This window comes from Chiroxiphia lanceolata, chromosome 6 (assembly GCF_009829145.1).
Source record: "Chiroxiphia lanceolata isolate bChiLan1 chromosome 6, bChiLan1.pri, whole genome shotgun sequence".
NCBI classification, from domain to species: Eukaryota; Metazoa; Chordata; class Aves; order Passeriformes; family Pipridae; genus Chiroxiphia; species Chiroxiphia lanceolata.
In genome coordinates, this window is record NC_045642.1 from 19,158,868 (window position 1) to 19,181,332 (window position 22,465).

A 22,465-nucleotide genomic window follows, 5' to 3' on the forward strand; every position below is an offset into this window, starting at 1 on the left:
GTTAGGTACCAATGCAACAGCCTACTTCATGGATTAGTTGATCAACCAGCCATCTTCTTCAGTAATGGGAAAAGGCAAACGTGTCTTGATATTCCTTATGTCAAATTTTACACCATAGCAACCAAGCTGCATTAGCTCACTTTTTTTGTAGCTAGCAGACATGGGTTCTATATGTATGTTCAATTTCTGACTCCATCTAATAGGTTAATTTGCTGCAGCATCTAATAAATGAGACCAATTAAGAGAGTAATAGTTCAGCTGCCTGTATCCCCTGGATAACCTGGCTTTAAAGCCTGTGAAGGAAGACAACCGAGATAAGTAAGGTTAGGTCACAAACAAACACATAGCGACTAATTCTGCTGTAAGCAAGGTAAAATCTGGACTAAGCTCCCCTCTTCTGGTGTGAGCAGAGCCTTGAGACTTTGTATGACCTCTGCTGTCAATATGGAGGGACACAAAACTACTCGTTACAAAAATATCTTTCCCCTCAGACAATAAAAACTTTGCCCTCAACTCCGTATCATGACCAATGGCTGAACAGAATATAATGGTCAGTGAGTCTGCTACTTCCTTTGAAGTAATTGAGACACTTCTGCAAGTCTTAAAGGAAATTTCTACTTTTCACTGTTCTGAATGCAGTCTTAATCATATACTCAATCATGAAATAGTCAATCATTTCTCTTTTCTATGAGAGTATAACATGACCCTTTTGTTAATTTATTAATTTGTGTGTTTTAGTAAAGCTTATTGAAATTTTTTTTTCCAGTTTTCTGTAATGTATATCTGCAGCAAGGGAATTACAGCAGTTAGACTGATGATGATTTTGTTCACATCAGTTGCATTGTGGCAGCAGAAATTGCTTATTGCTCACAAAAGAGCTAAGTCTAGAATTCTGACTTATGAAGCACTTAACTTTCTTTCACAAGTCTTTCTCACTATTATACTGAGTGGCAGCAGATTTTACTGGCCAGATCAAATGCCACCTAAGGCTGGATCTGCCACATGGCACAGAGAGAATGATAGGGCACAGACACTTATTTCAGCTGAAAAGCTTGCAGACATCATAATAGCAGATGGCGATAAGTTGTTGATTCTTCATGAACGAGTAGCAGGTTGATGTTGAGTTTGGAAATCCCCTTTCTAAAACTAGTCTGGGGATGGAGACTTTGCTGTGGGAACTGTGCAGTTGTTGCAAGTGTGGGTGATAGTTCAGGGCTGTCCTTGAGTCCCTCAGAGCCTCTTGGCTCACCACCTCAGCGCACTGCTCACAGGGGAGCATTTTGCCATAGCAAAATACTCCAAGCCTAGTCCTGCATTCAAGTTGCACTTGGAGCAGGGAACCTGCTTTCATTTTTTGACTCCTTGGTCCTACATCTGGTACGACTTTTGATGTATTTTAAACAAATATGAAGGCTGCTGTTTCTTATTCCCTGCATCAGTGGCCAAAAAAATGCTACTCTGAAAGACAGGGATGAGGAAGGTTTGCAGTTGTGTTAGCCACCTAGGTGAGATGCAGCTGCAAGAGAGGCTGCACAGCTGTCCCTTCTTCCTCTTCCTCGGTGATAGGAAGGGTAGTGGGATTGTGGCAGACAATGTTCTCCTATATCAGTGTCTCCAGCAAAAGTACTGCATGGAAAAATAGACAGTAAGGAGCCTAGGGAGAAGAGGGGGGCATAATATTTCACCCAAAGCCCTTTTTGCTCATCTGTTATCAAGAACATTTGCATCTTCTGTGCTTTGACATTGTGTGAGAGAGAATTTCAGGACTAAATTCAAGACGATCACATGTTGTTTTATTTTCCTGCTGTATTTGGTTTCCAGCACCAAACACGAGGTGCAACTTTGGCCCTTGCAGTGTACCTACCAGAGCAGACAGGGTTAAGGAGGGTAAAAAGGAGGGATTTACCCTAGGTACTGGTTGGTACTTGTGTCTCCTGTGAATGCAAGGGGTGTGTTACACCAGAAAGCAGCCCTACTGAAAGGATAATATGCTCATTCATTTGCTATGTTGGTCTAAGGTAACCACAAAGACCTAGAGCTTGTACAGTGCCAGGTACTCCAAGCAGTATGCTAAGATAACATTACCTGGCCCTAGTCCCAGAGAATGACTTTTCCCAGAGTCAAACTGACCAAGCCTTTATTATATTACAAACTATTTAATTTCTTACGCTGCATCAATTTGGTCTTATTGAAGAAACCCATCTGAGAAACTTTCTTAGGACCTCAGATTCAAAAATCCAGTAGGAATTAGCTAAGTATTCTCTTATGTCTTTTAAAAACTCCAGCCTTAAAACTCCTGGTTGTGTCAGGTGCTGAGGTACGGCCCCAGCTTCAGGTGTGGCTGCAACCCACAGAATAATACACTATGATTTGAGTATCACTTTTAATATGGGCCCACTTAGTTCATTATTCTCTCCCATGAGTTCAAGTACTTCAATCTCTGCTTTACGCTTGGATAAAGAGTCAAGCTCTTCTACAACCCTATCGCAGCTCCCCACCCTCTCCCCCCCCCCCTCCCCGCGCCGATCCCCAGCAGAGTTCAAGAGTGCAGCCATGCAGCCTTTGTCAAACAAGATTCTTGAAGCAACTTCCCCCTCCAGCCTGGGGACTGCACAGAAATCCCCTTGCAAGGGAGTCCTCCCAACCTATGCTCAAAGAAGAAAACAGTTGCTATAGTAACCAGTTCTTTACCTGCACTGAATTGGCTCTCTCTTCCCTCTTAATCTTTGGTTTTATTAGTTCTGGATGAGAAGCAGCTCGTCAGGTCAGGGCTGTGCTTGATTCTGCAGGCTGGAGGAATGGGTGGAAGGCACTGGAGGGGGGTCCTCAGCCATCAGGTCGTTGCTAGCTCAGTTTGCACCACTGTCCTTTTGTGACAGTGCCACCCAAACCACAGAGGGACGGACTCTTTGCTTCCCCTTCCTGCCCCAGCTTGTGTTGGTGCCCTACTGCTCTCCTGTCTAAGAGCTGACCTGCCACCTACCATCTGTAGCTTTCCTTCCACATCCTTTGCAGCCTTACTGGGATAGATTTCAGCCTGTCAGTAGAAAAAGAAACTGGATATAGTCTCTTTTCTTTGATAGCATGCTTTTGTAGCTCTTCCTAGGGTTAAAAATGACCACAAAACCCACTGAAAACACTCAGGAAATTCTAAACTCTGATAATCTGTGTCTTTTTCAATATGCCTACTGTGGCCAGGTATTGGACTAACAGTTTTGTGTATTATGAATTTCACTGTGGAAGTGTATAGCTGAAAGACAAACAAAACTGCTGCAAGGAAGAACATGCCAGAGCCACTAGCTGTCTCAAGTTTGCAACGCAGACAAATTGCCTACACAAGGTGGGGCATGTCCCCCTGACAGCAAGTGGGCTGGCATGAGGGTAGGTATGATGTGGTGACTAGGGAGGGGGAAAAAAAGCCACAGAATTAATTACCATGGATGTAATAATGGTCACCAATAAAAAGCTGCAGAGAATCATGCAGGATAAAGCAGGTAGTGCACCATAACCAGGCACCAGGCACTGTCACTGCTTGTGCTAAATGCTCAGAGCCTGTGTGCTGTGAAGAACCCAAGCGCATTCACTGGACACATACAGAGCAGGAGCAAGCCAATTAGAAGACTTCCTTCTTATGTTCATGTGGCTTCCATTAGCATGATAGTAAATGCTCTATATTTAAGTATAATAAAATAAAAAGATTCTAGAGTACACCTACATGAATATGTTGCTTGAAGAATAGGCAGTAGTAAAGTAAAAATGTGCATACATTTCTAAAACATTTCAAAATCTATTATTTACCCAAATAATGAGGTAGGGCACAGACTAATTTTAAAATGTCCTGGACTTCTAAAATATCTTTTTTTCCCCCCTCTGTTTTTGCTTGTTACGCAGCAATTTGCTATGCTAAGCATGCTTTGCAATGGACTAACAGCAAGCTGAAGTGATTGATTTGTGATGGAACTTGCAACTCCAGTACTGCTGGTTATTCAAGCATGGTGCAGTTTTTTCCTATGTTAAGATGTAAAAAAGTGGATTCCAGATATGGATTCCAGACACCATAGTCTTTACTCAGGTGCTGATTATACTTAAGCAGTTGATATCATTTCTATGCCATCCTGGCCGAGTTTCCCATTTCAGTCAAAGAATGGTTTCTAGCTGGTTATCTCCCCATGGGCCATTAAACCTCTATCATGGGTGCACTCAGAGTAAGGAGGTGGCAGAGAGAAGTTTTGGAATTTCTGAGGAGCCAAGCCTGCAGCAATGGCAGCAATGGAACTCTGCTGGCAGAGCCTGGGGCAAGATATATGTTTAGGCAAGAGCTTCAGCTATTTGCCTCACTCAGACACATTTGTTCCTTCTCAGTGATAACAAGGAGCAGCTTGAGGTTAAAGAAAGGTCATTAAGGTAGAAAATGATTCCAAATATGCCACAGTGTGATTGTTCATGGTGAACTGACTGCCAAAGAAATGGTCACTGGACTTAGAGCACACACGTGGAGGGCAGACAGGGTAAATACAGGAGGATCATGAGAACAAAGAAGTTAGAGCATTTCAGGGGCCGACTGTGTTCTTGCATACACACAGACACACACATTGATTTTTCAAGTGTTCTAGCCTGAGACCTAGAAAGCTATAGGTCTTGTCTGTTTTGCACAGACACTGAGGATTTCTTAACCTATCTGAATAGATTTAAGTCACCATTGCTATTTGTAGGAGGAAATACATTACTCTGAATTTCCTGGGTTCGTTTATTTTATATAAAAAAAATCTCTTCCAAAAGATCAAATAACATTTTCAAAGTAAGTCCTCTGACCTAGTATCTTTGATTAACAATAACTGCTTATTGTATAGGTCTTTAGATTCTTTCATTAATCTTTCTATTGCAATATTGGCATAAAATGAATGGAGTAGATTTTTGTATGAAACTCCTCATCATCCAGACAAATGGCCTTCCTTCAGAAACAATCACTGATAATGCCCAGGAGGTGAAGGTAACTTTACATAGAGCCAGAGTGGTTTTGTGATATACCTAAACTTCACAACTGTGGGCTAGTTTTTGACCCCAGAATTAAGCTCACTCTTAAATGTTACCAGATTTAGTGCTGCACACTATAGAGTTTTTTAATGTGGGATTTTGTAAGTAATTAATTTAATCCTTTTTTTTTCCATTTTGACAAAGAGGAATAACACAATTACTTATGACAACTAGAAAATGGTCACCAAGAAATTAATCCAGATTAGAAACCCTCTGAAAACAGAATGAAACCCATTGCCCCTCTAACCAGAGCACGTAGTACTCAGTTACAGTTATCTAACAGATTTATGAATTAAATACAACATGATATAATTAATTTCCCCTTTCCATTCTGATGATAGCACGTGCCAACTGAATTTACAAATCTGGTTCGTTACGTATTAACCAGTCACCTGGGAATCTGATTGAGTAACACACCAATTGTTGCAAAACCAAGACTCCCATATAAATCATGCCTGAGTCCTAAGTAAATATTGGTTCAAATATTGATTCACATGAGAGATAAGGCTGTAGTTTAAGAGGTTACAGGTGCCGACTGAACTACTTTAGAAAGGACCGCTCCCTCTGTGTTCATTTGAAATTCACATCAAAGTGCTCATTTCACTTTGAATTCACGAGAACAGAGCACTTGCCTTCACTTTTGATACTGACACTCTCTATATCAGAACCTATTTTTGATGCACTAAAATCAAAGGTATCACATCGTGTATGAGTACTAAGTTATTCAGTTATTTACACTCCAGAGAGATGTAACATCTGGGAAGATGAGAGTGAGACACAAGAAATTATTTTTAGAGAGCATTAAAAGCAGGAGGAGAGGGGAGACATGCAATCTTTTTCCTGTTTATAGATGCTATAACAACTGCTACACAAATAAGCAAGCAAACAAATGGAAAAAAAGAATGTGAAGTGAAGGAAACATCCAACAAAAAAATGAAAAACTATCTTTGACACTTTTGAAAATTGAAGGAATCTCTCATCAGCTGAAGGAAGCTCAAGAGAAAAGGAAGCCCCATCCCATTTGTTTTTACACTAACGAGATGTATAGGGAGATGCATCTACACTAGCAATCTGCTCTTCCATTGCAATATAGTTATCTCCTTCACTTGGCCTTGAATCCCAATTGTTCTTCTGAGTAGGGTGAGTACAGATCGATCCTTCTGGAAACATTTCGGTTAGAGATCTAACCAAGAATGAGTTCCCCCAAAGTCTCCTGGGCCCTTCTGTCTTAGCAAGTCCTAAGCCAGCATCCAGAGAAAAGAGTGAGTATGCTCCATTCCAACCAGTCTGAACAAGTGGACTGTGAACAACACAAGCCAGCTGCTATAAATCTGCAAGTCTTTTAGATACTCACTTTTAAGAGTGGTTCTGTAATTGCTATGTTGACTAAATGAATTGTTAAGAAAATGGTTTACACCACAGAAATGAAGTTTCTGTTTTGAGCAATTTAAGATAAGTACATTTACATAAAAAAGACCTCAACCTGGCATACCTTTATTGCTTAGAATAGCTCATTGCTCTTATTTTTTAAAGGCACAGAAAATAAATCTATGCATTGTTTTACTTTCAGAATGACACAGTTTTCTTAATAATATTTGTAACAACTCTGTTGGAATCAAAGCTTAGTCACACCACATGAAACACAATATAAATCATAATAGTTTGGAAGTGAATAACGAACACCTAACTAGTCACTGAATTCAGAATAATTAGAATCATAGAATATTCTGAGCTGGAAGGAACCCATGAGGATCCAGGTAAACCATCTGAGAGTGTTGTTCAAACACTTCTTGAGCAGTGACAAGCTTGGTGCCATGACCACTTTCCTGGGGAGCTTGTTCCGGTGCTTGACCACCCTTTCAGTGAAGAACTTTTTCCTAATATTCAATTAGGCCAACAAAACCTTCTTGGGGTGACATCTTTACTGTGATATGTTTTCCACAATGTCATGCAGAAAGTTGTTCTTTGAACTCTGTGCAGACTCTCCTTGCCATGGACTCATCCCATGCATGCTCAGTTGAATACTTTTGGCCTGCAGTATCTGCTGTGGTTGAGCCTCCCTGTGCTCCATGGAACGAAGAACAGAGTAAATGCAGTTATCTTTCCATTCCTTCTAATTGCCAATGGCCATGAGACAAAATCCCCACACGTATCATTCCTCAGCACGTTGTGCAATTTTAAACCCTTTCCTTACAAATGTATTAGCATATTCCTCTGAATTGTGCAAGAAATTCTTTTGTCCACTAGTTGACAAACTAGTTAGTGTTAAGAATATTTTTTGCTATTGCAATCTAGCAGCTGCAGCTGCAACAAACTTCTAGTGGTTTCTAGCTGGTCTGTAGCCATATTTTTTTACTCTACAGAAGCTGCCTTATCTGTCACAGGAATTCAGTTTGCCAGTTCTCTTCAGAACGAGCCTTCTTTTTGGGACAGGATTTGGCCAGATGGAGGTCTGCCTCAGCTTCTCTGAAGATTCTGATATGGATGGTGGTCAAATGCACCCACCCAGAAAGAGCACAGGATCTCCAGCAGTCTAAGTCTAATGTGACTTCCCATAGGATATCAGGGATATCAGCTATGCACCTCACCAAAACATATCATGCCTCACAGCCAGATGTCAGATAATGCACACATTGCTGCATCTGGGCAGGAGGATGAGAGTGGCCTTTCCTCACTCATTCTTCCACATATTACAGTGGGATCTGCATCCCAACCACCTGGGGAAAGCTTGTGCTGCCATTTGGAGAAATGCCAGCAGCAAATTCAGCAGCAGCCAACATTAGCCTGGGGAACCAAAGCTTGGTGGTACCCAGAAGAATCATGGCTACATTAGACATACACTGAAGCAACTAATTTAGGAACTAACTCCGAGAAGTGCTGCTCTGGACCCAAAGTGCTCCTTTTCTGTTCAGATAAAAACGTCTCAGCCACTTTGCAGTTCTCAATGCAACACTGGAGCAGAGAAAGTACTGTAATCAAGGTGTGATTGATTATTGCAGCATTCCCTCCCAGCCCTTCTCTAATGTTGGGTTCAGGGAAAGGGGGCTATTTTGTACCAGTGTCACAGCCATTACTATATTTAGAGGATTTTCTCCCAGCTCCTAAACAACAGCATAAAAGAGTTAAGATGTGTGCTTTCTGGGCATGCTTGAGAGGGAAAAGTATCAAAATATATCTCTATTTCAGCAATTGGCTCTGCTATGAGAAATAATTCTAGCTCACCAACCATGTAACTCAAATATTATTGTAATTACAGGGCTCCACAAGAACAGGAAAAAATCTAACTTGATTTTGACTCCAAGCACAAAATCTGCAAGATTACTGCCCCTCTGAGGTTTCAGGAGACTGTCTTACACAGTATTCAAAAAAGAATAAACTCTTCCAAACACAAGTCCCTAATTTGTTTTCTTACTCCTGCATCATAGATTTTGCCAGACATCATTTAGCAAGGCTCTTTGAAACCAGCATTTATGCTAAGTGAGGAGCTAGTGGACCAGAATTTTTTTCCTTTGGGAATAGATGAAAAAGCCTACTTAAACCTGTGTAAGAGGTTTCCTTCTTTCACGTGTGCATGCCAAGGCTATGGCTGCCAAGGCTATTGCTAAAAAAGGTTTCATTCATGGATGGATAACTTGCTTAGCACACTGACAGAGTGTGCAAGATCTCAGGAAGATGTTCCCCATGCAGAAGGTCTGAAGCGAGCAGCTATCCTCTTGTCTTGAGACTTACCATTCCCTCCTCCTGGAGATGCACTGTGGACAAACTGTGGCAAACCCACAGACACGTAGTGTTTCAACAGAAGAGCAGAACCAGCCCTGTCATTAGCCCATTTGGCTTAGGACTTCGTGCATTTGTCTTTAGAGGACACCAGAGTCCCCTCACCTGCCTGGCAGCTGGTGTTCCCCGGCACAGCCCCAGCAGTCCTGTTATCCCAAGTAGATGGGAGGCAGAGGCCTGGCAGTGATGGCCCCAACCTGGGTCGGGCCATTCTAGCACTTGTACATGACCAGCCTGTCAGTGCAGCCTGAGGGACGCTGCCAATCCTGCCTCTTACTGCCCTTCAAAATCCTTCCTCATGGCTGCATGGCTGCACGCCACAGAAAGATGCCGCTCAGTTAAAGTTCAAACCAAATTTGTAGCCAAAAAAAACCAACTCCCGGCCCTTTCCAATCCTGAATTAGAATGACTTCAAAACAAATAGAGTGACCTCAAAAAACCAAAAATAGAAGTGCTACTCAGTCACCACCTGCCTTCCTAGAAAATCCTATTTCCGTCCTTTGCACCTACTGACAAGCCCCATGGGAGCTTTCCATTGGTGTCCTAAGGATACACAGTCCAGCAAGCTAGCCCTGAAATTAATGACTTGCTGTCTGTAGTGTTTTGTCCCCCATATTGAAGTCTACAGGGGTTTGTTACACCTGTTTTTCCCTATTCAAAACCCATCCATCTTTGTGTTAACTTGGTAGAGTTACAACCTTAACAGGACTTTCTTGTTCCTAATAGATTATTAATTCACCGTCTTCCTGTGTTCCACATCTTCCTTTCACAGTGCAGAATGACTTGGGTCCCAGGATGTCCTCCAGGATTTTATTACACCCTGGGTGGGATTTCACCACAGACATCTGCATCTCAGCCCAGACCAAACTTCTGTCAACAGCACCAAGGGCAAGGTTCACTTAACCCTGAAAATTCTTCAAGCAACTGCCAGTTTCTTTCCTTTGACTATTAAAGGAACCCAGACTCGGCAGCTTGGGTGTACACACCTACTTTGCAGATATCTAGAATGAAGATGAACACCATCCAAAGTTATGACTGAGTTATGCCTGAATAGGATTTACCTCCCGATTATTTTCCCACTGCTCACACAAATGAAGGGAAAGCTAAGCTGTGCACTATCAGCATGCAAGGAGCATGCTCTTTTTTCCAGTAGGAGGGCCAGACTTCCTTTGGGTTTGTAACTTTTGCAGCAGAATCTCTTCCCTTCAAAGTACACCATGAACAAATGAGATTAGATTCACCTAAATTCAGTGTGGTCCTCAACACCTTGGGTTAAACAGTTTCTATTATTTCCTTAAAAAGCATCTCCACTCCAGAAAGATGCAGAGTCCCTGCACAAGAATCAGTCCATGCATTTTCCCAGTTCTGGCCCTTATGGGAGCATTTTGGTCAGACACACATAATTTGTCTTCCATGGTTTTGAACATGGCAACTTTGTGATAGGGCCCCCTTGAAAAAACAGAAGACTGCCATGAACATACAGAGGAAGAAGAGGTATCAACTGCTAGAAGCAGCAACAGGGAGCTGTGAAAAAAACCACCATGTCTTAATGGCAAAAGAGAGCTTGGACGGAAGGGAGGTGGTGTAGATTTGCCCTGGGAGGGTGGGAGAGCGTTGGCCTGCTGGGAATAGGGCATGGGGCCTGTTCTTAGACAGTGGCCAGGATTAGGTAGACCAGGATGGGATGAAGGTCTCTGCGTCCCCCTGTCTCTTCAGGAAAGATCTACGGAAGCAGAAGATTCAGCACACATACTGCAAAGGCAGAAGGGATGATAGTTTCTGGTTTAGCCTAGCTGTTGCTTTTGGCTGATAACCAGTAAAAATAAAGCTTTACTGTTATTATTACCACATTTGAGAGATCAGTGTGAAGGACAACCCTGCCATCAGACAGAGAGTAACACAAGGGAGGATCTAATAGCTCCCTCCTGTCCTTTTCTCTTAGACTGTGCTAAAACGATAACGCTTGCCTTATCTGCAAACAGCATAGGAAAGTTAAACAAGCCTTGAGTCAAGGGGATGTAGACATTACCCCTATGCACTGACCACATACTATTCTGGGGAAAAAAAAAAAGACCAACCTGCAAAAAGAACAAATTTTGAGGTGTTGCTAACCTAAAACTATAGTCCTATGGTTCATCATGTTCCACCTACAAATATCTCCCCCAGGTCCAGATCACAGAGTAGTAAGATCAGATATGGAGTTTTTTGCCTGTAGATCAGAATGTAGCCCCCATAAATGCAAATAATACTCTAACACTGGATTTCATCCATGCAACAACAGAAATAGGAAAGAAACTCTGCCATGGAGACAGTCATGAATAGACAGGCACTGCATGGTGTCTGATCTAACGTGCCTCCAGGAACTGTACTGCTATGGAAAGGTTTGCAGCATGTGGCAGGGAAGAATTAAATTGGGAAATTTCTGCTCTTTTCTTTGTGTTCAGAATCAGGTTGTTTGCAGCTGAATGGTAAATTCTCTTGTACAGTGCTTGTAAAGACAAAAATGCAGTTTGGAGCATGTAGTTTCCTTGCTAGACCTGCATTAACTCTGGATAACTGCTGCGCTGCATCATGCTAAGCAGAATATGATCCCTCTAATTCTTATAAAGTTTTTGTGCTACTAGTCATTGAAATCCCAGGCAACATACTTTGCACTGTACTTATATGATTCTCCTCCTATGCTACATCAATTTAATTAAAATATGACAGACTTCTGAGAAGGGCTTTGTTAGTTCCAAGATGTATTTCTTTTAATGTTCTTAGCTTTCCTCTCAGTAAGGTGTGTTCTTCCACACCCACCCTTCGGCCTTGAGAAGGCCAATCCCTAAACAAACTACTCCATGCTCTGTTTGTTTTAGTAATTCTTACCCAAGGTCTTTATCTCAGAATCCTGTTTGTGCAGCTTTGGACAAGATTCAGTACTTGGTGGGGCGGGTGAGTGAGGTGGGAAGGATTTTTCAGTGCCTTTAGTTTTTAATACGTTATCTTACCTGTGACTATTAAGTAGATGATTTACAAGCTTCTTGACACTGATATGGTGTGAATTTCTGCCCCTTACGGTACGTGCAAACACAACTTGACACAGCAGCTATAGGAGGGGTAAGGGCTGCATAGAACTAGAGTTTCTGGACTGTGCACAAAGTGCCCAGGAAACCTTCGTGGTGGGTAGCCCACTGCAAGCCCTACCACCTGCTTCTGGCAGGTTTGTTCACAACACCACCACACTAAAATCATATCCATTTTTTCTTGCAGTTGCAGCTGCAAATTCACAGCTTGCAGTGCTACTCCATGTAGTAAATTTGCTAATGGGAGCAGTGTGTCTGAGAGTCCCTGACCAAGAGACACTTGGCAAGGACAGGCTGCTGCAGCCTGAGCAGCATGAGCTGCTGCTATGTGAGCTTAGCAGCACAGCACAGGAATGCCTGGAATGTTTCAGTCAGCAGGTACTTCAGAGATCCTGCTCTAGTAAATGTCTGCACTTCTCAAAGAAATAGTCCCCCTGCCTGCTGCCCCTCAGATACAGTGACGGTGATCTCTATCTTCTGCCCTCCAAGCCCCACACAAATCAAAATCTCTCCAGCTCCAGTCTTAATGTGAGGCAAAATCATCATGGGAAATGAAAATTCCACAAATCAGCAACATACCAGTGTCTCTCCAAACATGCTGTGTGTCTGCATACGACCTTGGAAGGCAGGCTGCTTTTAGAGGATGGTCCCCTCCACAGCAGTGGGGCCAAATGCCTGCAGCCCATCAATTCAACAGCTTCCAACAGCCTGAAAAAGAAGCTGCTGATCTGCCTGTTTGAGGCAAGTGGAGCTATCATAGTTTTAAAGACTCTCTCTTTTTTTAGTAATCTTCCATATGCTGTCCTCACCTTCCTCCACCTCTCCAACACAAACACCGTGCAGACTTCATGAGTAAAATTTTCAGGCAAGGGCTTCTCCGGTGTCTTTTAAACTTCTCACCTCTGCAAATCAGTGCTTGGTAAAATAAATTTGTCCCTACCACACTAATCACCAGCCCAAGTCCCTACCACACGAATCATCCATACCAAAGACTTATTCTTCAGTGTCTAGGGCTGTTCTGGGAAAGGATGAGATACAGTATGGAGCCTTCTTTAATACATCCTAAAAACACTTCATTGCAAGATTCTCAAACTATTCTAAGTGTGAAAAACCTCTGTCCATTGGATTAATTCTTATCACTTCTGGACAGATAAAGTGACTGTCAAGAAACATCTCTGGCTCATTTATAATCCGTTAGGAAACTTCACTTCTGGGAGAGAAGAATGTAAATCACTGTAGCTGGCACTTCAGTTGATTTGAAGGGTAGATGTGCCAGTGTGAGCGGAAATGAAAGCAGGGCTTGTTGCCAACTTGGCAGTGTAAACTTCTGGAAAGACACCAGTCAATAACATCTCCTTTCTTGTCTCCAAGTTCACTTGTGTCACTTGAAACAAGATGCCATCAACCAAGCCAAAAACTTCCAAGTTCTATACTCACGGCCCACCCCATTCATGAGATTTGTGTTAGGAGCACAGTACCAGGGACAACAGAACCAGCTATTCCAAAGTACTTCACAGTCACGCCATGCAAATAGAAGTTTCCTAAGCTATAGGTACATATCTTGTACACAGGCAGGATAAGCAGAACTTTCTGAAAGAAGAATTAAAGCAATGTGTCTTGCACAGTGGCAGGCACAGCTAATTGACTTTCTGAATATAAAATATTAATTCAACATGTAAATATGAGAGGAAGGAAGAAATAAATTCACTTAACACAAATTTTCTCTGTGTTGGTAACCTACTAAAATCCAATCACATCAGTGGTCAAAGGAGAGATTCCTCTGATGTTCAACCCATTCATCCTCACTGTTGATCTAGGGCACTGGCAGTAGCCAGCTCAATCCATCACAGGTGTGTAGAGCACAGAAAATCTTGTTGGGTAGGATTCCTCCACTTCAGTATCATGAAACCCATCCTAAGAAAAGCTGCTGCTGCTTGGGACTCAGCAGGAACGGGTGTCTGACAAAGTGACTGTGTCAGGGATCTTCCAGTGTAGCAGTGTTAGTTACACAGACAAAGCTGCAGTCTTGATCCAAGGAGCCTGTGTACTAAAGATGCAGCCCAGCAACAGTGAGAGATCGGATGTTACTTCCAGCTGGACCATCTAGGACTGTAGCATGCCAGGCAAATTGCCTTGGCCAGGTTTCTCAAATGCTGTGTACCCAAGCTTTTAGTAGTGTTCTCTACATAGAGAACACTACAGTTGAGCAGCAGCTATTCCTCTGGGACTCAATGTCACACAAATCCTCAGCAAGTGGAGAAATTCATCTGCCAAGGACACATCCAGAGAAACTTTGAACTAGTGCAGGATGGGCAGCATCCAGTCCAGGTGCTTCATGCTCCTTTTGTACTCTTGCAGGCAAGATAATCCATCCTCAACTTCTCCCTGAAACAAAGCTGAATAAGGGGGTCCTTCCTAGATTGCTAAAGAGAAAATAGGGTCTGTCTTCTACGTGCACTGCAGTGAACTTTAAGAAAATTGTAAGAAACAGCCACCTGAGCTCTTGTATACCACTTCTAGGACCCAAGACAGAGTTACATCAGCAAAATTAAGGCAGCTTCAAGGTTTTATTAACTCAACAGTGCAGTGACATCTACCCCATAGTCTTCCGTGAACCTGCTGAGAGTGTGGTAGAGTTGGCAGGACAGATTTCGCTCAGTGCCTTAGTGGGTCTGATCTGCCACTGACTGGAACTTCAAAGCAGATGAGAAATGTGACTTGCTCAGACTAGCTTTCATGGATGGTGACACTAGCTTCAGGGGAGAGGTGAATTTGGCATGTCTTAACTTGTATAGAGAGAGGAATTTCCTTTAAATTATTATTGCTCTACCAGCCATAAAGCCTCAGATTTCTGTTTGTACACGACACTTCTCCAAACAAAGGTATTATACTGCATGTGTAAAAATCCACCCACTAGGGAACTGCAAAACTGAACACGCCTTCTGGAGAAGTAGCTTCTAGGAAAAAAGTCAACAACTCTAGAAAAAGGCCAACAATTTTCATAAAATTGAGAGAGAAAACAGAAAAATCCCTTACGCTTGTATTTCTGCTTTCTAACACATGGTGCATATGTTTATCTCTTTCACTGCACGAGAAAATGGCTGCACAGCTGCCTGGAAATATCAGTGCAAGGTCCCTCCTCCTCAGTACAGCTTAGTCTCATTAATCTTTCCAAGGTCTCCCCTTTCCACTGTCTATTGCACTTCCGTCTTCTGGGCCATCACTGTTATTTTCTTCTGTCAAGGTCACTCTTACTTTTGTTCTTGTCCCATTTTTATTACTTCCCCCCTTCTTCTGTTACCATCTTTCATGCAAGTGCCACTCAGCCTCTTTGTTGTCTCTCTTGCTAACTCTCTTGATGAGCAGAGCAGCTGAAAGGCAGGAAATTTTTAGAAATAGGAGAAACCACAGCTTTCAAACCTGGCTACAGGACCAATGTTTCTGCTGTCCCTTATAAGCAGAAGTCATTGCAAAAAGAGTCTGTGCCCTTTGCTCTGGGTGAAGATGCTGTGTTCTCACACAGTGTCTCAGTTTATAACAAAAAGGCTGACTAAAATAGCAGAGGAGAGACAGAGCAGAAAGGGTTGGGAGGTGGTGTTCAGCTGGAACAAATAGTGTTTCCAACTCAGTATCAGGGTAGTCTGTAGTGTCAACTGCTCTCTTTCTGATTCACAGCTCAAGAGACCTGTGTTTTCCACAGCCCTGTCTTCAGCAGGTAGTGTGGCACATGCACTTCTGCAAATTCCAAAGCAGATAGGTGATGCTCACTCCTGGCAGTGATCCGGCCATTGACATTCCTCAATTAGGCATTCAGCTCCATCCCTGCACCCCGAGTCCAGCAGCTTAAAGCACTACCACCACCCTTGCTGCATAGTTTGCTCTCAGAGCATGAGTGACAGAGGGTGTCCTCTCAGTGCCCCAGAAGCAGGACAATAGCACAGGATTTACAGAGCCTGAGGGAATGATTTGCTGGAGCATACAGTGTTGGCCTAGTGCCACTACCATGGAGGTCAGGGACAAATCAGCCATTGGCTTATGAAGCAGCTGGTACTATTGAAAAATGCCACCCTTGGGCTCTGTGAACTTGGGCTGCATTCTCTATCCCACAGTAGAACTGAAAACATTTTTCATCCACAGTCCCATGGAGAGGATGGGCAGTAGAGAAGAGCTATGCAGACAAATGTCCCTTTCTTCCTAACACCACTTTGAGATCTGTCCTTTAACCAGACTCCTCCACAAACTGACAAAATCGCAATCCTTTAAATAGGAACTTCTTGTTTTTTGCATACACAAATTTGTATGTAAGTAGAAGCGAGAGAGCCCATGAGTTGTCAGAACCCACCTAAGGCCACATCCAAAACTTCAGCTGAATTTAGCTTCTTTCAACAGCTGATTCTGTTTGGTAGTTTTTCTCCCCTTTTAAACAGATGCCCAGAAGCAAGCAAACAGCAACAAATTAAATATCCTGGGAGACCTACTATGCATGACTGTCATAGTTTAAACATCACTGTTGAGCTTTCAGGTACAGTCATATCCAGGCAGTGCAGTGCCAGCAAGTAGAAGGACCATCTGAAAACAATTTTAAAACTTAAGGCACACAACTGAAGTAATGAAACATGGAAGCAAAGACCTATAAAGACACTAAAATGAAGCTAAAGAGGCTTGCCAGTGTCAATAGACAAAATCTGCTGCACACCCAGCCTTAACAGGAAGCAGGAATTCCTTGCCTAGAGATGTCTTCTGAACAGAAAGTCATGGAAATTATAAACTCTCTAAGAGCACTGTCCCTTGGATGGCACCAGCCCACAGGTCTATGGTGAGATGACAAAGTGCATTCCTCTGAAGTAATACATGCTATCTCAGAGCACATTACAAAACTGAGGTGAAGATGGCATTTACATTGAGGTTCAAGTCATGCTTTTTTATAATGGAAATGTAATTCTGTGGCCCTTTAGTGATTCTTCAACTGTGGAGGTCCAGAGTCTAAGGTCCAGCCTTCATAAACGGCAATTTGCTCATGCTCAGCTGACTCTGATGTTGCCCTTTGAATGGACACATCAACAATATGAGTTAAATTGCCTCACTCATTTCCAGTAATGCGCTTCCTTTTTTATACCATTTTATCAATGCAAACTGGAAGCAGAGATGACAACTCAGACCTGCAAGAGCGAACTTTGGCTGCCGTGTGAACTGTTTACCCTGACCACTGCGTAGTGTCACCCACTAGGCTCCAAAATCAACATGAACTACATGATCTGATGGGCTTAGATAACATTCACCAACAGCAGACAGAGAAGCACTGGAGGAGTAAACTGCCATACTCCAGCTACTGCCTCGTAAATTGCAACACTGCTCAGGTGTAATATACACCTCCAGCCAAAGAAAGGACACACACAGCTTATAGATCAAATCCCACTTTGCTCACCTACACAAAAGGGGACTTAAGCATGGGTCTAGATACTGTCAAATTGTAGTGTAGGGGGCTGCTCATAACACAAACTTTTGCAGGCGCTTCGTCATGCCTGCTTGTACTAACTTAAAAGAAGCTACACACTTAAAAGTTTACCCCCTTTCAGGATATGGCTCTAGCACAGTAGTCTCCTAGGAATGCTGCAAGCACTGATACCTTGCACTGTCCTCAATCTGCCTTTCAGAACTCTGCCCAATGCTCCCTGGAAAATTTCCCGGAGTGGTTCAGCTGACAGCAGCATTAAAAATCACAGCATGTGTCTATAGGCTTCTTTGTATCAGACATTCAGAGATAGCACACTGCAAAGATGCAATTGTTGCAGCTATTTGCTCTTAAAAGACTGCTGCTGTCTCAGGGAATGTCTTTACCAGAGATGACCATCTCCAAGAAGACAGCTGCAGATCTCAGCCAGTGAAAATAGTTTATTCCCTAGCAGCTGTACAACTTCAAAGCTGTGTAACTTTGCTGCAAAATTCACCACCCAAGTTTTGCCCTTAATTTGAGGGTCATCCATACACAAAACCTCTTAAATCTTTCCACTGGCACACTAAATTAAGAGTAACACTATTATTCATGCCAGTCACTGCTACGGCAGCTTCCCTGCCACGCTAGTTTCCCAGGACTACTGTTGAACAGATACCTTGTGCTGTCCTCATCTTGTCCTTGAGAATTCCTCCCATTATTCCTTGGAAATTTTCCCAGAGTGGTTCAGCTTACAGCAGCACTAAGAATCACAATCACATGTCAGCAGATGGTTTTGTATCAGATGTACTGGGATATAATGCAGTATCCAGATACAATTATCACAAAGTTAGCTTAGTTGTATCTCCTCTTGGTTATTTAAAAAACAAAGAGAGAAAGAAAGGAAGGAATAAATAGCAAAGTAAGTCAACAAGAAACCACAATCCCTTCCCTAAGCAGTAACCAGGCTACTGTGCTTTGGAACTTTTCCTAATATAACAAAAGACACCATGAAGACAGGAACTTTGGCAGCAGTGATTTTGAACTCCACAACCTCCTCTGGTTTTTTACGCATATGTCACCGGAAATATAATGGACTGCTAGGGAAGCAGTCAACCTCCAAATGGATATCTAAGCAGCAGCAAGCCTCTGGAAGTTACTATTGCTGGAATTGAAAAGAGATTTCCAGCGAAGCAGCCCCAAATTCCTGTGTTAACCGATGTCCTGTTTTGCCTGACCACTGTCACCATAGTGACTGCTGGAGCTGCCGCCGAGCCACTGCCCTGCGGCTCGGGCCGGAGGCGAGCGGGGCGCTGTGCTGGGAATGAGGTGACTTAGGGCCCGGTGATGGAGATGTGAGTCGTGGAACAGGGCGCTGAAAGCAACCTTGGGGTGCACTGTGGTGGGAAAAACAGCTTAAAATGCAAAGAGGTGCAAGTACCTTCCCTGAACGTCAGCCTCGAAGAGCCAGCACCGCCAAAGCTGTTGCAATGCTACGAGAGGAGTCAGAAGATGAAGGAAAAGGATGAGGAACATGAGGAAAGAAGGCATGCACAGCGACGCAGCAAACACGGTTTAGCGGAAGCTGGAACAAGCTGTTTCATTCCCATCGACATCATTTGTGTGGACTGCTCCCTCTCCTGGGGAAAACTTGCCAAAAAGAAAAATCACAACCTAAACCTTTTCTTCAAGCAAACAGTGCACCCACAGAGCTCACAGGCAGACAGTTCCCATGCTTCCAGGTTCAGGAGAGTAGGGTGCAAGACCCCCGTGCTGCCCTTTCCAGTGTCCCTGGCTAGAGGAGCCCCGGGTGGCCAAACCAGCTGTAACCTCCAGGCCCCGGTGCCCAGCCAAGCACCACTCCCACCTGCACAAACAGTAATATTGTCTTCTCCCCGCTGTGGTGCTGCTGCCAAGCACCACCCAGACCATCCTCCACTCTCAAACCAGTGGAGCTACCCGGTGGCGCAACAGGCGAGGATCCAGGAAACAGTGCTTGCAAGTACTTTTCAGAGTGAATACTGGAGTACAAATTCCCCTTTGCTGGGAATTGTACAGAAATCATCACTTCCAGTCTTTAGTGTTGGTAAGGACTGACAATTTTAGCCACAGAAATAAATTTCGGAGTCTGTGAGCAAGAAAAAGGAAGGACAATCTTGAAATACTCTTGTGGTGAGAAATATCACTTGGTGTGTGCAGCCCGGAGGAGTCTGAGGGGAGACCTCATTGCAGTCTCCAACTTCCTCATAAGGGAAAGAGGAGGGGCAGGCACCGATCTCTTCTCTGTGGTGATCAGTGATAGGATTTGAGGGAATGGCCTGAAGTTTAGGTTTAGGCTGGATATTAGAAACAGTTTCTTCACCCATAGGGTGGTTGAGCACTGGAACAAGATCCCCAGGGAAGCAGTCACAGCACCAAGCCTGACAGAGCTCAAGAAGTGTTGGAATGATACTCTCGGACACATGGTGTGACTCTTGGGGATGGTCCTGTGCAGGGCCATGAGTTGGACTTGATGATCCTTGTGGGTCCCTTCCAACTCAGCATATTCTGTGATTCTGTACCTAATCTTTACTCCTTTAGGATTACAAAGTGCAGTTAAAATCTTTGCAATGAAGCTAGTTCAGACAACCTTGCAATAAGATTAGAACCAGCTGGTGAAAAATGGCATGTTACAGCAGCCAGTAAATATCCACATGAACCAGCCCTGGAGAGGTGGAAGGCTCTGCTGAGCTTAACAGCTCATGAACATATACCATATTATCTGATACTGGTGTATGACTAATACCTTCTTCCTTCTAAATCCTTGATCATTTGATGATCTCTGCTGTAGAAAAGATATCATTTAAATGCACAAAATCAAAAATGAGAAAAGAATTATTTCCATTTTACAGGGGGAAGAAAGTGGGACAGGTTTGCCTGTAAGTAGGAAGCAGTGGCAGAGCTGTAAAAAACCCAAACAAAGTAGTACATTCCAAATCCCTGAATTCGACCAAAGTCATCCACCTTGTACACTACCAAGTGCTATGACAGCTTTGTGGAAGCTTTCATCCTGGTGATGCAAGGACAAAAAAAAGCCCTGCTTGATTCTTAATAGTCTAGGAGAGTCATCATATGATACCACGTCAGGCAATCACACAATCAGCAAAGGTCACAAGACACAGAGCCATTCCTCTTGGCTTTACAGCTGCTTTCCACAGCCAAGACTCCTCCTTCTTACACCATTATACAGTGAAGTGCAGCAGCACTTGTGCCTGCCAAGCACTGCGAAGCCCTACCATAAGTCAGGTCCTGTTAGAGGCACATAATTTTTTAGTGTCTACAGGTGCCAACAAGAGAACCATAATGGATTTTCAGCATCTAATTAGTCTAAATAGATTCTTACTGACTGCAACTGCAGCTGCTTGGCAACATAAATGGGGTGCAAGTCTCACCTGTGCAGATATGCTAGGCTGGGGTTGAGGGGGGAAGCTTTTCCAAAAGATAGAAAGGAATGTAGAAAAGTCACTGTTGTCCTACATCTTCTACAGGCTAAAAGAGGAAAGAGGTCTTCCAATAATTTTACTGTTCTAACTGTGAGTTACAGTTACCTAATTCAAGACTCATACTACATATGTAAAAGTTTGCATGACTAGGAAAGGTCCTTCTCCTGAGGAACTTTTAGCTTTATTAGACTTACAGGCTTTATTAGGTCACAGGTAGTACCATCTCTGTTTTGCAGACAGAACACAGATCAGGAGCCAGACTTCAAGTGCTTCAGTGATGTGTAAGGCAAGTCTAGTAAAGGCAAGCCAGAAGGATACACAGGAACAGGAGAAGTATAAGTAAAGGCAAGCCAGAAGGATACACAGGAACAGGAGAAGTAATAAATATAAGGTGGAAGAGTTCAGGACTTTAAAAAATAATATACATTACAACCTTGCCTGGGCAATGCAGCCAACCAGTCTGATTCCCAGGTACTCAAACAAACTGCTCTTCTCCCACAGAAACTGCCCCTCTGCTGCTGGAGCTGTAGCATGGTATGGCAGTCATTGCCTCAGACTCCAGAGTGTGCTTGTCCAGACTCCTGTGCTTCTCACCAGCCCACCTCTATCCCAGATCATGGGTGCAAACTGCAGTGTGTGTGTGTGTGTGTGTGTGTGTGGACTTCCCTTCTGCCTCCCTTAGCTTGCTACTTCTGGCAGATGCATTTGTCAGTAAGCTGAGGAAAAGCTCGGTTCTCAGGGCCCTTAACCCACTGATAACCATGACTACTCACCCACTAATTAAAAAGTTCAAGGGCACAAAACCAGCTTGTAACAGACAACCAAGATTTCCTGCATCTCTGACCTCTGTCATCCCACTGGACACTGGGCATCCCTGTCAGTGTCAGGGAATTCTTAAACCTGCCCAGAAGGTGATGCATCAAGTCTTTTCTCTGCACCTTAACTAGTGTTTAGGAGATGAGGGCTATTTCAGAGTCTGTCACTTCTGTCACTGCTGGGTTCCCTTAAGGAAGCCAGTTCGTTTTTTTGTGCCCCAGTATCTCTGTCACTTGGTAATTCTTGATCCAAAGAAGGCATGGGCAAAAGTAAGAGTCCAGAGACTAAACCGCCTGGTTTCTGTGAGAGCAGCAAGACAGGCTACACAACAAAGAAAAAGGGCCACATGGCCTGGATTGAAGGAAGGCCAGGTAGTGTTCAGCTATATTTTTCGCTATTTGTATTCATCCCTAATTTTCATTAAGACTTCATAGAAATTGATTTATCATGTCTGTTTAGATAATAAATACTTTGCAGTCTGGGGGAGAATAGCAAGTAAACCAAACATAAGAGTTCAGTATTCTAGAAAGAGATGTTGCCTAGATGGCCAGCATATTCCTACTGCTGATAGCACATAGCACGGAGGTGTGACCCCACAGCAAATATTAAATTAAAAGTACTGCATAGCAACAGGACAGGCAGCAGCCAACTTGTTCTCACTTGATTTTGGGAGCTGTAAGACCAGCCAACCGCCCCTCCCCCTCAAGTTGCATATAGCATTCCCAAGGCAAGTGTTAATGCTGGATCTCAACCAAGAAAGAATTCCTATAGACCCAGGGGATGAGAGGAGGATGTTACACTGCTTGCTTCTTTCCCCTTTCCCCCTCATGCCCCATTCATCCTGTACTTATACTGCCCCT

At 43.4% G+C, this 22,465-nt stretch overlaps 1 long non-coding RNA gene across 3 annotated transcripts; it reads right to left on the reverse strand.

Annotated features, from left to right (window-relative positions):
* Positions 1 to 2,533: 2,533 nt before the first annotated feature.
* LOC116788425 lies at positions 2,534 to 22,164 on the reverse strand. 3 transcript variants are annotated; one of them, XR_004357633.1, is made up of 4 exons: positions 22,076 to 22,164; positions 17,987 to 18,070; positions 2,973 to 3,037; positions 2,534 to 2,790 (listed from the first exon to the last, which is right to left on the reverse strand). It is a non-coding gene; the product is annotated as an uncharacterized LOC116788425 (long non-coding RNA). The 3 variants fall into 3 exon arrangements; XR_004357632.1 differs by having other exon boundaries at positions 2,534 to 3,037; XR_004357634.1 differs by lacking the exon at positions 22,076 to 22,164 and adding an exon at positions 20,739 to 20,925 and having other exon boundaries at positions 2,534 to 3,037.
* Between the last annotated feature and the right edge of the window lie 301 nt (positions 22,165 to 22,465).